Here is a 13,681-nt window from a genome sequence, read left to right on the forward strand (position 1 = left end):
TACTCCTATGCTTGAGAGTGAAATATTAGTGCTTAGGGTGTCAAGATACTGTGCCCGTGCTTTAGAAGGATATAATCAAGTGTTCCCTTCTGTGCTGGATCTCTTCAGTTGTCAACTTGACACACCTGGATAAAGGGAGCCTCAATTGGGGAACTGCCTCCATTGAACTGGCCTCTTGCCATGTCTATAGGGTATTTTCTTGATTGTTGAGTGATGCAGGAGGGCCCAGTACACTGTGGATGAGCCACCCCTGGGCAGGTTGTCCTACATTGTATAAGAAAGCAGGTTGAGTACAGGCCAGGGGAGCAAACCAGTAAATAGCATTCTTCCATGGACTGTGCTTCAGTTCCTACCTCCAGGTTCCTGCTCGAAGTTCCTAACTTGGGCATGCTGATGAACTGTGACCCAGGAGATATAAGACAAATAAACCCTTTCCTCCCCAAGTTGGTATTGCTCAGGGTGTTTTGTCACAGCAATAGAGAAACAAACTAGGACATCTTCCATACTTTAAAAAAAAGGTCTGAACATTTTGAGCATATCTGACTCAAGTACCCTCTACTTCTGTATTCTCTCCTGCTGTTTATAGTAGGTATCACTATGGTATGATTGTGGAAACCACAAGAAATAGTGATGCTATGTATACAACGGCAAGTTTTGAACTCTCAGTTGTTTTATCTCAGTGTCCACAGAAGTCAGACACGGAAGTATTAAGTAATTCTATGATAGGAATGAACTTAATAGAAATTCCCAAGGAGTAATAAAAAGCAATTTCTTAAATAAGTTATATCTTCTTTCTTGGCAAACAACTACTGATGTGTTCGAATCAAGCTCATATGACCTGTACTGTGAAATAATAGCTGGATTTTCCAGGTATAGTCATAAACATTTCTCAAATTCCTTCTGTCTTCTATATGCAAGGAGCTATATGGAGCAGATATAAAAATCATGACATTTATTTTTGAACATCTAGTAGTTGAAAAGGAAAGGCTAGCATGCAGACATAAAGCAGCAATGCCACAGTGAGATACCAAGAAATTGTGATAGTAAATCCTTCTTGGAAAAATATGGAAGATTTTTCTGAAGAGATCAATCAGCAAGCTAATTCTTGATTTATTAAGCAAACAAAGATAATTTATTAAGACATTTCAAGCCAGAGCCATTGGCTCATGCCTGTAATCTCAGCTACTCGGGAGACAGGACAAAGTAGCACAATTTTCCAAAATCTGGCCTAGTCTACAGAGGAAGTTGAAGGCCTTTCTCGGCAAACTTAGTGAAATTCTGTCTAAAAATAGTTTAAAAAGAAAGAAAAAGAAGATTAAAAAATAAGCTGGTGATATAAGTCAGTGGTAGAGGGCTTTCTTGAATGAGGCTCTAGGTTCAATACCCAGTGCAACAAAACAAAACAAAGCACAGGAAAGCAAAACAAAACAAAACAAAACAAAACAGCAAGTAAGATATCTGAAGGACTCCAAGGAATGAGAAACTGAAACCTGCAATTGAAATGCTGCAAGGAAAATCTTTGTCTTTTGCTTCCTATCTCTAGTCATAAAAAGCTACCTTTTGTGTCTCTTTTCTATCTTTTCCTCTGTGAATGCCTTTTTCTTTTTGAAATATCTATCAATATTTCAGAGAACAGAATGGCCATTTAAATGCTGTTATATTTCCTGCTTTACTGGACAAAAAGAATCTAATTGGTCTAACTCGGGTCCCTGCACAGTCCTAATTCTATATTATGTAACGAGACTATGTATCATGAATAAAGCCCTACTTATGAGAACAGTCCCTCTTCTGGTATAATCATTTTCCTAAAGAGTAGCAATGAGAAATTGAGAGCTGTGTGAAAAGACTATCTATAATCTGATGAAAAGAACTATAATTTCTTTGATCAGTTTTCCTAATAATGAATTCAATAATCTTTGATGAAGTTCCTCATTTTTCATATGTACTGGTTAATTGATAGGCCCTGTCCTATATGGTGGTTTTATCCTTAGACAAAAGCTATAAGACTTATATTCTTCTGGAATTTAACTTTTAAGGTAGGGATGCGAACAAACTTAATACTTTACACAGGATATAACTTGTTAGATGTCATAGAGAAAAGCCAAGGTTGTTTGTTAGATAGCATGCCTGAAGAGGGTACTGGGTTGAGGGGTGGCAATTTTTGCATAGGGTAGTCAAAGTTTCATTGAGAAGATGAAATGGCCATAAGTGCATTAGTGGAAGGGGTCATTACAGGTCAAAACAAAGCAAGTGTGAATTGCCTGAAAGAGGATTCTTTTGATTTTGTGCATAACACAAGTTCTATCTTGGAATTTCCTTAAACAGTATTGTGCAAACTGTGCCCCATCTTACAAGGCATTGACACTTGGCTGGTGCTGAGGCAGTTTCTTCAAAAGGTCAATTCACAATTCTATCAAATCAATTGTTTCAAGATAATGGCGAACATATCAAAAACAGTGGGTCATAAGACCATGGGCTCATTGCCAAACTACTTACTGTGAAGTGAGTTTCTTGGTCCGAAACAGTGTTGTATGGGATTCCATGACTGTGAATGAAACTGATGGGATCATTCACTGTATTCACCAAACAGAAACCAAGAGGAAGTGTCTACTTCAATAAGAATGAAACATTAGCTTGTCTATGATGGGCATACAGTCCAAAGCAAACAACTTGTCACCAAGTAATTGGTTGAACACTGTGAAAAATGACACAGCATTGATCTCTACTAATGACACAGTCAACACATAGTATTGGCCATAGTCAAGGTGACTTTGGTTAATGGCAGGTGATGTTGCTGAGCCCATCACCTCCATCACTGCCGTCATGGAGACTTTGTTCATGAGCTCACTACATGATAACAGAAGTGTCTGGGATAAAATCTGAATGAAATCCACAGAATAGGCCATCTTCTCCATTTAATTATTAATGTCTCCTTCTGCCAAGGACATTCTTTGTGACAACACAATTATCTTCTTCCTTCTCATCCTTGACTTCATCACTGTCCTCCTTTTCCTTTCCTCCTCTGCCTCCTTCTCATTCTACTTCTTCTTTAAGAGATGTCTATCCACCTATTCCTCAAATTTCCTTGACTCTAACTTTAAAATAATGTTTTCTTCAAACAATGTTAACAATCAAACACACTGCTCTAATTTGTGCCACTGGCAGGATTTTCCTTTTCACTCATCATTCAACAGTGGTCCAGAGATGGAGTGAAATGCCGTATTCTATTACTTTTTGGTAATATCTGTGTACCCTGGAGAATGAGCTACAACACAGGTTCAAATAATTCCTTCTTTCATTCCGTCAGTACAGCTCCTTATTAGTGTATATGTCCAGGCTGGGAGCTAGAAGGCAGTGTGACAAGAGGGGGCAATGTCACCATTTGAGTCCCTGCATGTAACTTACTTGTGCATCAGGATGATTTGTCCTTGCATCTTAATACATCACTTTTAAATTATTATTATGGAGTGCTTCTCTGTGTGCTCAAATTCCTGGTATAATGGTTGGCATAGCATCTAGCTCCTCATGAGCGTCCAACATTTAATGGAAACTTGGTACTTCATGGTCAAATATTCAGTCACCAAGGTGCAGGCCTAAAGCCAGTTCTCAAAAACACAAGCAATTATTTGCAGAGGATGAAAATTTTCCTTCAATTTCCTGAGGATCTTTGCTGGGATCCATGTAGAGAGGCCTACTTACAGGTCCAAATAACAATTTTATCTGTCACAGACATCTTAAGCAACATTGAATTTGCTGGATCATATAGACAAATGGTAGAACAGCCAGTAGAATATGCAAGCTAAGGTTTTCAGGGAAGATCATTATGATACAAGAGACTAAGGATGAACTGGAAAAGAGAACTCTACTTCACATTGGAGTGAATGTACTCAATTACTGTTCTTAAGTAATGTACCCCAACACAAAGTCATGCCCTTATCTATTTTTAATTTTTTACTCAAAATTATCTTATATCCCAGATTATCCTCCAGTTCACCATGTAGTTGAGGATGGCCTAGAAATTTTGATCATCCTGCCTTCACCTTCCAAATGCTGGAATTACAGGTGTGTGCCACCACACCGAGTTTATGTCGTGCTGGAGATCGAACCAAGTACTTGAGTGCATGCTAGGAATGCACTCTTACTTACCCACATCCCCAGGCCCTGAGTATCCTTTACACCAGGATCCATGCAGTTCATTTAAATTTTTTACTGTGAGTTTAGAGACCACCCAGGTGTCCATACATTTCAATTTGAAGAGTAAAACTGTCAGTTTTTCAATCTGGTCCTATGACCAATGGAACCAGCACCATTTAGGAAGTGGTTAGGAACACAAATTCATAATATTACCACTAATTCAGGGGTTGAGAAATGGCATCTTCTCTATTTTTACAAGCCCCCAAGGGGATTTTTAAGTATGCAGGATTTTAAAAATCACTATTAGGGCAGATACCTTAGGCTTTTGGTAAAATTATGGCATTGGGCACAATTAGCATTTTCTCCAACAGGCCCCCTTTAAAGGTTTCCTTTTCTATGTATTTTCAAGTATTCACTGTCATTGCCTACTCATTTTCCAACCCTCATCTCCACTGCCTCATATCACTTTCTCCTTTGGTATGCTAGTCTTCCATTTGTTTCCATACTTAAAGCTCCTTAGTGTACTGGAAACTACACTAAGTTGCCCTAACTAGCTTATCTCTATATGCGTAGCACTCTTCCCCATGTCTTTGAACTGATTGTTGCTATCTTGTCATTCATATTTCAGTTTACATTACACTTTCTCAGAAGCACCATCTGCAAACAGCTGATTTACAGTATCCAACCATTCATTAAATAGTGCTACCTACTTTATTTATCTTCATCACACGTTTCACCATCTTCCACACTGTAAGTTCATTTGTTTGCTTATTGTCTTTCTCTATTACTGGAATGAAAGTTCCACAAGGATAGAAAATTCTTTTGTGTTTTATTTCTATTTTCATACTTCGTACTGAGAATATTGTTTAGACTATACTGGCAGATCAGAAAATGTTTGGTGAATGGATGAGTAATCAACTCAGTGAACCTGAACTAAAATTTTATAGAATAGATATTGATAAAGAGAAAAGAGTAAATAGCCTACATGATTATATTTGTAATTTACATCAAGTAATTTCATGCCCAAAACTGAATATGAACTGGGAGTCAGGACCCTTTAGTTGGTGTCCTTGCTACTTGTTGCACATAGACTCAAGCTATGGGCTGGATTATTTAGATTTGGATAATATGAAAGCCAAATTATTTGTTATCATAACCAACCAAACAAACACAGCATTGTTCCAATACAGGACAAAAAAACTAGCTGGGTTGAGCTTATTGGAAGATGGTATACAGATGTCTGAGAACATAACCTCCTAAAAGGTTTTGACTCCACTTGATTCTCATAGTAGATGAACTGTTCTCTAAAATCCCCTTTTTCTATTGAGCTTTTAAAATTTCATACAACATTTCCCACTCAAATCCAGACCCCCTCCCCCATCCATGCCTCTCCCTATCCCCCCCACCAAACCCTATGCTTTCTACAATATATGCTGAGTCCTGTTCATTCAAGTGTTTGTACCCAAATATTCTTCAGCATAAATATGTCCACCGGAGTCTACTCAGCCCATCCAGTGGTCCTATGTAAGTCATACTCTCCCTCACCCAGCAGCAATCAGTCTCAAATGTTCCCAGTCTGGTGCTGGCTTACCACCTATTTCTCACCTCCTCTTTGGCCCTTGTGTAAGTGAGCTGACATAGGTCCCATGCTCGACGCCACTTACGTACGTGTAGGCAATACACTCATAAATATAAAATAAAAAATAAAAAATAAATAAATTATAAAATCTTCTGAAGTTTGAGCATAGTTTGTATCTTTAATACATAATTGGCTGAAAATGGATTAAAGAGATAAATGATGACATCATACAAAAATCCTACATGAGCTCAATGCAGGCAAAATCCCAGCATGGACTTGGGGGGGTGAATAAAAAACCCCAACCCTACCTGAAGAACCATTGGCAACTGATGGCTGCTGTAAAGGGGAGAGTCAGTATCTTTTAAGAGTTTATCAGGCTCTCCAGAGTGGATAAACTCACATCAAAGGGCATTTGGAGACACAAGCTTGATTATATAGCCCTTAATACATTATATATATATATATACATATGTGTATATATATGCATAATATTGTACATATATAATAGGGTGTATATATTATATAAAATAGAGTATATATACATATGTAGAGTATACACACACATATATATGAAATTGGGTGGGGCTGTAGTAGTACAGGGGGTGCAGATGAGGGAAGGGATCTAAATATGATTAAAACATATTGTGTGAAATTCATAAAGCTTCAAATAAAAAGCATTAAAAAGACATAATTGTAAAGCTCAAAACTGTAACAGTCCCATAACCAAAATTATGTGGAAGAAGTTCTGATGTGCTTTTATTTTTTATTCATTTTTATAAACATTGTTTTATGTGTATGAACGTATTGCCTGCATGTACTTAAGTGCACCCATGTTGTGTAATGACATGGAGGCCAGAGAGTATAAGATTCCCTGAAACTGGAGTTGTGGATAGTTGTTAACTACCATTGAACTGAACCCTGGTCCTTTGCAAGAGCAGACGGTGCTCTTAACCACTGAGCCATCTCTCCAGTCCCCCGATGTGCTTTTATATGAGGTATGACTATAGATCACAACTGAGATTGGGTTTTTCAGAAAGTTGTAAGAAAGGATATTGAATCTTTTTACCATAAAAGTTGAAGAATCCTTTAAGAGATAGGTAGGTTTAGTCTGATTTAAATATTATACAATTTGCATATGTATCAAAAATCACACAAAATCTAAAATTTAGTATTATGTATACCTTTCTGCATCAGAAAGATTCATTAAAATCCTAGGGAAATATTCAGGATATTGTATCTGCATTGACTTTTTGGACATAACACTAAGATCATGGATAATAAAAGTGAAAATATACAAATGCAAATAATCAGACTGAAAAGCCGTATGGAGTACAAGACAATCAACACAATGAAAAGGAAACCCACTGAATTGGTGAAAAAGTTTATAAACTATATATTTGACAAAGGCTTAATATTGACACTTTATTAAAAACTCTTAGAATGTGCTAACAATTAAAATAACCTACTTTGCTGGACATAGCAGTACATGCTTGTATTCTAAAAAATGATGGAAGTCAAGAGGATCAGGAGTTCATAACCAGTTTCAATTACATGGTGAACAAAGGTCTGGTGTAGTGCTGTACATGTCTCACAAAGAAATAAAAAAAACAAACAAACAAAAAGTAAGTGACTCTCCTTTTTTCTTCCTCTTCTTCTACCTCTCCCTCTCCATCTCTACCTCTCCCTTTCCTTACATTTCTTCTGTCTTTGAGATTTTTACCAATCCTCAATCCTTTTTTTCAATGTACACTTTAATGAATTTTTGTTCATTTCATACACCTTAATCATATAGAAACTCCCTCTGTACCCCTTCATAGCCCGCTCACAGGATTTAATGCATTCTGTCATATATGTTGAATCCTATTGAGTCAAGTTTGTGTATACAGATCTCTCCCATCCTTAACTACTGTGCATATTACTTCTCTTGGTTCTGTTCCTCTGGAGAAATCTGATTTTAAACAGATCATCTTAATGAGATTTATACTGCACAAGTCCATAATAATATGAGTATATATATATATATGTATAATATATCTGTGTATGTGTGTGATAATAGATTATAGTCCAACAAACATTGTAATCCATGCACTCTTTCATATATAAAAATGAATAAATAAAAAGAGGAAAAGGCAAAGCTCTTCCTTATAATAGAAAGTCAATTCAAGAGTAAATGTAAAGGAATGAAGGAATTAATTATAAAATAATTATTACACAGCAATGATGAAAAAATTAATTCAGGTTATAAACATTAACAGATGCTAAAGCTAGTGGGTCTTAATTGACCAAAAGTTGTGATTTTATATAGTCCACAATTATTTCCTCTCAAAAGCTTATTCCTTATGAAGAAGCAAACAAAGCTACTACATGGTAGGAAAACTGCCTAGAAACTCTGTTAATCAAGTCACAAAATTTAGCAGCACCTCGTGTTGATGCAATAAAGACGAAGCAAGGCTTTATAGGCTGGAATGAGTATATTCCTATGATGGTTCAATCAAAAATGAGTAGCTTCAATATAATCATCAGGAAACCATAGAAAAACTCATAATGAAGAACATTGTGCAGAAGAATTTGTTCTACAAAATTACACGTTAAAATATCAAGTAGGTAAAAATCAAAGAAGGACCTAAAACCTTTTCTAAATCTAAAAAGAGTGAAAGAACATATTACAATAGCTTTGGATTGCATACATTTACTCTAAAAGCATTATTAAGACAATTGGTGAAACTTTAAAGAAGTCTTTGGAGAAAGAGTATGCAGAACTTATTTTGAATTTTTCATTTTCACTTTTATGTATATTTGACTTTCCACAACATGTAAAGTTTTAAACTCACTAATTAGAGTAATTAATTTCACAAAGAAGATGAATCTGTTCTTAAATTTATTACAATTAGGTATCACTTTTGAATGTTTACTACTTTGAATTTTTCATGTTTTTTATGATGATCAATATAAAATGATGGCAGTGTTTTTGGAGTATTTATCCAATTTGTGACATATCAGAATAAGCATAGTGCAAAATTGGTGTATTTCCCTGAGAACACTCAGTTTAGTGTTGCTTACTGGTCTAATATCTAAAAAGAGTTACTGGATCAGTATCTGTGCTCCACCAAAAATTTGAAAAGCAGGAGTTAGAGAAGGCAATTACTGTTATTCACAGGAGCTCTGAATAAGATAAATGAGTTTTTATAGCCATAAATATGTGCAGAAGAGTTAAGGCACTAAGGGATTTTATAAGAGGAGACTCAAGGTAAGAGATCCAAGTTCAGGGGAAGGTCTTCATCAGCCATATTTTCTGATGTACCGGAGGACTTTTACTACTTGCGACTAACTAAATAAGACCAAAAGAAGAGCTTCTTTTCAGCAAACAAGTTTTGGGAGACTTAAAGGAAAAAAAGAAATTGTAGTGTATGTATGAAAAGTAGCAGAAAGGAAAGGAATACAGACACATTTAAGCATAGTATCTGAAAAGGAGATCTGCTAGGTGAAAAAGCCAGACACAAAAGTTACACATTAAATTTGACAAGAGGAAAAACTAACCTGTTTTGGTAGAACATATCAGTAGTCCATAGGTGTGCAAGGGAACTTTTCAGTATTGCAAGAATATTCTTTACATTGACAATTCGGGCCATTACATGGTGTGTCAACACGTTGAACTCATTAATTAAAATGGGTATACTTTATTTATGTAAATTTCACCTCAATAAAGTTTATTTAAAAACAGAAATAATAGAGGACCTCTCCTAATAAGAAAATGTAGCCTAAATGTAGTCTAAAAGTAGCCTTAAAGTAGTCTACATAGCCAACCATAAATTTAGAATTTTAATTCAAGCATTTTTCTTCAACTCTTACATTCAAGATATCATGATAATCATAAGAATAACAAATGTTCAATAGAAATAAAACACTTATATATGATATGATAAATGTTTTTTATGGATTTCCTCTTTCCGAAATTTATTAAGTTGCCAGTAACTAAAAGACTCTGATGTAGGTGGAGGAAATATAATGGGTTCCTTCCTCCACAGAGCTTATACCCCAATTGTGAGTGTGTATGTGTGTGTGTGTGTGTGTGTGTGTGTGTGTGTATGTTGGATGCATTTGGGAAGGCAGATAGGATTTCCCGTGTTCACTCATGCAGGGGCCAGCAGAGTAATCTTCTTCTATCTCTATCTACCATATTCCCTTAATAATAGAGTCTATTACTGAACTGGAATGTTGCTATTTTGACTAGGCTGGCTGGCCAGTGGTGAGCTCCTGGGGTCCACCAACCCCCAACCCCAAGGTTGGGGTTTTACAGGCATGCCCAGACATGCCAACATTCATACATGGATGCTGGAATTCAAATTTAGGTTCTCAGGTTTTCATAACAGTGTTTTGGATACTTATATTGCACATACAATTCTTGGTTTCCAACAGTACTGCTTAAATCTGAATTTTTAAGATACACCTTTGGCTGTGTATTCCCAATAGTACATACTCAGAAGCTAGCAAAGTATACTTTGTACAAATGGCCAAAGTGCATACCTCTTTCAATTACTTATACACCCTCCTCTCCAGAAGAAATAATGCTGAGTCCCATTCTGTATGCATCCTCAAGAGAAAAATAGTCTGGATTTTATAACTTTTGGGAAAACTTTAAAAAATAAATTTTCATTGAGTTTTTGTGCATTTCATAATCAAATTTAGTCTCTCTCCCCATCTACACCACACAGTGCCCCCCCCAATTTTATGTATTCTGGCACATATGTTAAGTCCTATCCAGTCAAATATTTGTACCCAGATGCCCTTCTGTGCAAGTTCATCCACTGGAGCCTACTCAGTCTATCTGGAATTTCTCCCCTAAAGAAGAGCTGTTCTCCCTCACACAGCAGCAATCGGTTACTAGTAATTCTTCAACTAGGATTGGATCCTGCTGCCCATTTCCCTCATTCTATGCTGGGTTTTTCTCTGAATGAGTTGTCATGGGTCTTGTCCATTCAGTGACAAGTCCATATGCGCAAGTTCCCAGTGACCTGAAAGCTTCTATTTCCTTACGTTCATGCACCAACCCTGGCTCTCACAATCTTTCTGCCCCCTCTTCTGCAATGGTCCCTGAATTGTGGAAGGGTGAGGTTTAATATAGGAGTCTGGATTGGACATACACTCTGCAGTCTCCTGTTCTTTAAAACTTAGCTATTTGTGGCCTTCTGTGTGCATCACAGTCTATTGTATGAAGAAGCTTCGCTGGTGAGGGTTGAGGGATACATTAGTATTTACTCTACTTCCTTTTCCACTACACTTAGGGCTGGGCATCTCTCAGACATATAGTCTCTGTATGTGACCAGTTGTGGAGCTCTTCAGTAGCCTCCATTTGTTTCAAAAAGAAGCTTCTTAGATGAGTGGTGCACAGTATACTTGTTTGTAAAATAAAGATCCATATTTAGCATACAGTAAGAAATTTCATTTGTCTAGAGATACGAAAGGGATAGGGTGTTCTCTAGGATGTATGACTTCTCCAGCCATATGTATTTATCTATCATGTACAGCGCTATCCATGAGTTCCCTCCCATTGAGAGTGATAGTTGAGATTAGATTTTTTTTTTTGAGTTGATATATTTCACTCTGGCTTTTTACATCAACTTTTATTTATCTCTCCTCTCTTTCTAACCACCCTCTTCCCTCCCCAGTTTAAGTGATCCCATTTTCCCCATTTTCTCCTTGGTAATAACTGTTTCCTATTATCCCACCTCTCTTGAGTTCCTACTTCCCCTTTAATCCCATGATTTACTGTATGTCATTACCTACTCCCTTCCCAGTTGAATATCCCCACTTTTTTCCTTTTCCCCCTCGATAACATCTGCTGTTACTATCTCCCTCTTTCAGGCTCTTTCTTTACTTTTACTTCTGTGTTTCCATTTCCCTAGCTCTTGCTGTTGCATCAGGTTATATGCTCATATATTAGAGATTTGTACTATGATCAGCAAATGAGGGAGACCATATGCTACATGCTTTTCTGAGTCTGTGTTGCTTCACTTAGTATAACATTAAAATTTCAAAATTTCATCTCTCCTTTCCATTGAGTAGACCTCCATTGGGTAAATATACCACATTTTCATTATCCGCTCCTCAGTTGAGGTACATTTAGGCTGTTTCCATTTTGTAGCTATTGTGAAATAAGCAGCAACAATTATGGATATACAAATATCTCTACAGTAGAATGAATGTTTTGAGTTTACGCCAAGGAGTAGTATAACCGGAACACAAGGTAGATTCATTTTTGTTTCTTAAAAGTTCTCCACACTGTGTTCCATAGAGATTACATAAGTTTGCAATCCCACCAGCAGCGAATGAGTGTTCTTTCTTCTCCACTTCCTAACCAGCATTTCGTGTCTTTTGTTCTCTTGATCTTAGTCTGACTGTGTAAGATGAAACCTTAAAGTGGTTTCAATCTGTATTTCTCTAGTAAAAACGTCAAGCACATTTTAATGTGTTTCTTAGCAAATTTTACTTCTCTGTTTGAAAACTCTCTGTTCAGGTCCTTAGTCCCCCTTTTTATTGGGTTGATTATTTTCTTTTATTTTTTTGTTTTTGATTTCTTTGTATGTGCTGGATATTAATCTTCTGTTGTGTGTGTAGCAGGTGAAGAAACTTGGTGTGTTTCCTCTTCACTTTCTTGGTTGTTTCTTTTGATATACAGAAGCTTTTCATTTTAGAGGTCCCATTTGTTGATTGTTGACCTTAATTTTTGAGGAACTGATGTCTGATTTATAAAGACCTTTCCTGTACCTTTATCATGTAGGGTACTGCCTAGGTTTTGTTCTAGCAGTTTAAGAGATTCAGGTTTCATATTGAGGTCTTTGATTCATTTGTAGTTGACGTTAGTGCAGGGTGAAAGATAAGGATAAAATTTCATCCTTTTACAGATGGAGATCCAGTATTGCCAGCACCATTTGTTGAAAATGCTGTCTTTCTTTACTGAATGTTCTTGGCACCTTTGTCCAATATTCAGGTGACTGAAATTCCGTGTTTGAGTTTTCTATTATATTCTGATAATGTGCCAATTTTTGTGCTAGTTCCATGTTGTTATTATGACTATAGCTCTGTAATGTAGCTAGAGTTCTGGCTTTCTAATCCACCCAGTATTGCCTTCTTTAATCAAGATTGCTTTGGCTATCTCAGGTCTTTTGTGATTCCATATGAATTTTATGATTTTTTTCCCTAGCTGTGTAAAGAATGTCATGGGGATTTTGATTGGCATTGCATCAAATCTATTGATTGTTTTTGGTAGGATCATCATTCTCACATTAATCCTACCAAATCATAAGCATGATACACCCTTCAATCTTCTGGTGTCTTCTTCTATCTCTTTCTCTCATTATTTAAAATTTTCATTGTAGAGAACTTGAATGTCTTCTGTCAGGTTTATTCTTAAATATTTTATTTTTTGAGGCTATTGTGAATGGGAGGATTTCTATATAGTCTTTCTATGATTTCTTCTTATTGATATATACAAACGCTACTGATTTTTGTAAGTTGATTTTGTAACCTGACACTTTCCTGAAAGTATTGATCATTTCAAGGAATTTTCTGGAGGAATTTTTGTGATTTCTTATGTATGAAATCATATTTTATGCAAATAGTGATAATTTGACCTCTTTTTTGTCCATAAATTTCCTTCACTTGTCTTGCTGCTATAGCAAGTGATTCAAGCATTATATTGAAAAGGAGTGGAAATAGTGGACAGCTTTGTCTGGTTACTGATTTTAATGGGAATGCTTCCAGTTTCTCTCCATTTAGAATGATGTTGGCTGTGGGTTTGTTGTATATGGCTTTAATTATGTTGAAGTATGTTCCCTCCAGTTCAATTCCCTCTAGGACTGTTAACATGAATGCATGTTGGTTTTCTCAAAGACCTTTTCTGCATATGTTGAGATAACCATGTGATTTTTCTGTTTAACTGCATTTATTTGATTAACTACATTATTTACA

This window comes from Nannospalax galili, unplaced genomic scaffold, assembly GCF_000622305.1.
Source record: "Nannospalax galili isolate Female #2095 unplaced genomic scaffold, S.galili_v1.0 scaffold537, whole genome shotgun sequence".
NCBI classification, from domain to species: Eukaryota; Metazoa; Chordata; class Mammalia; order Rodentia; family Spalacidae; genus Nannospalax; species Nannospalax galili.